Here is a 1,752-nt window from a genome sequence, read left to right on the forward strand (position 1 = left end):
AGAGAGAGAGGAAAAAAACAAGCATAAAACACAAATATTGGTGGTAGAATATATTTGCAATCAAATAATTGAGAAGTATTTGATTACAACTTATTAAGACTATTAAGTAATAAGATAAATTGAAAACCACTGGGTCATCTAAACCAACATAAACTAAACTAGAAAAATAAAACCAAACAAAAACTGAAAACCTTTGAAAAAGTCAACACCTTGGGGCCCCTAGGTGACTCAGTCAGTTAAGCAACCGACTTATGCTCCACTTGTGATCTAACGGTTCACAGGTATGAGCCCTGCATTGGACTCTGTGCTGACAGCTCAGAGCCTGAAGCCTGCTTCAGATACTGTGTCTCCCTCTCTCTCTGCCCCTTTCTGTTCATATTCTCTCTCTCTCTCTCTCAAATATAAATAAAAAACCAAAAACAAACAAACAACAACAAAAACATTGAAAAGATCAACACCTATACGTAACCAAATGAAAAATGGTTACATTTCAAAAATCTTGCAATTATTGAAAGTCAGCAATACATCCTAACAACAAATAAGAAGCTGAACAGACTGAAATATCAACTCTTCTTGAATCCTTTAGAAAGGTGAGGAAACAAGGCAAAGGCTGCCTGTAAGGCTGGAGAAGCAGAGGAACGCAGGTGCAGAATCACAGGTAGGAGCTGGTGTGGGAACTAGTGCCAGAGATAAGGAAACCTGAACTGTAATTTATGAATTGCTGCATGCCTTGTGTGTTGACACCTGCAACAGTTAAAGTCTCCCAGGAAATTCATTCATGGAAAATAAAATACCACTGCAAACCTATTAGAATGAATTTTAAAAACCCTGAAAATACCAACTACTAGCAGGGGTGCAGTACAAGGGGAACTCTCACTCGTGGTGGGTATGACAAATGATAGAGTTTAGTTGGGAAGAAAATTTGGTAGCATTATCCCAGTCTAAACATAGTCATCATATGATTCACTAATAGTGCCTCTAGGCATTTGCCCAACTAATTTGAAAATCAATGTCCACATAAAAACCTAAACGTGGATGAAAGCAAAGCAGATGTCATGTAATAGGTGCATGGATAAAATACCTGCAGTGCATTTATGCAATAGAATATTGTCAACAATGACAACAAGTGAAGTATTAAAATATGAAGGGACATGGGCAGACTTTAAACAAAGTTTGTTAAGTGAAAGAAGCCAGTCTGATTGCAATTGTAGGACATTTTGGAAACCCCAGTGCTATAAATAATCAGGTCAGAGGTTTGGTATCAGGTGTGATGGGATGCCGGTAAGGTGAACTATGTGAAGTGGGGAAACTTAGGTTGGTGGAACTATTCTGTGCGATACTGTAATGGGGGATATAGAACAATTTACATTTGTCAAAATCCCAAAACTTTTATGGCAAAGAAGTGAGCCTTAATGTATGTTAATTTAAAAAAAAATCTTGGGATTTTGGGGACTATTGGAAGGGATTCAGATTGTGACAAGAGAATCTAATTGTATCACAAATATATGCAACAACTTTGCTGAAGCAGATGGAGGGAAATGAAGCTAATATATATAATTTTAGAAATGTCTAGAGTCTGTAATACTAATAGCACGAGGATTTGCGTGGAAGCACTGTATTCTGATTGGTAAAGTTATTCCCCTCAGTAGTAAAGGTTAATGAGTCTAATACTGCCATAAATGTATGCTGAAATTGAAAAATTAACTAGTGGAGTGTGGTTGGTAATGTCCAGGGTTATTACTGTTAAAAAAA

The 1,752-nt window shown here is 36.9% G+C and overlaps 1 pseudogene; it reads left to right on the plus strand.

Annotated features, from left to right (window-relative positions):
• The first annotated feature begins 1,275 nt into the window (after positions 1-1,275).
• Positions 1,276-1,752, plus strand: part of LOC115302246 — a 1,363-nt pseudogene continuing 886 nt past the window's right edge.

Source organism: Suricata suricatta, chromosome 1 (assembly GCF_006229205.1).
Source record: "Suricata suricatta isolate VVHF042 chromosome 1, meerkat_22Aug2017_6uvM2_HiC, whole genome shotgun sequence".
NCBI classification, from domain to species: domain Eukaryota; kingdom Metazoa; phylum Chordata; class Mammalia; order Carnivora; family Herpestidae; genus Suricata; species Suricata suricatta.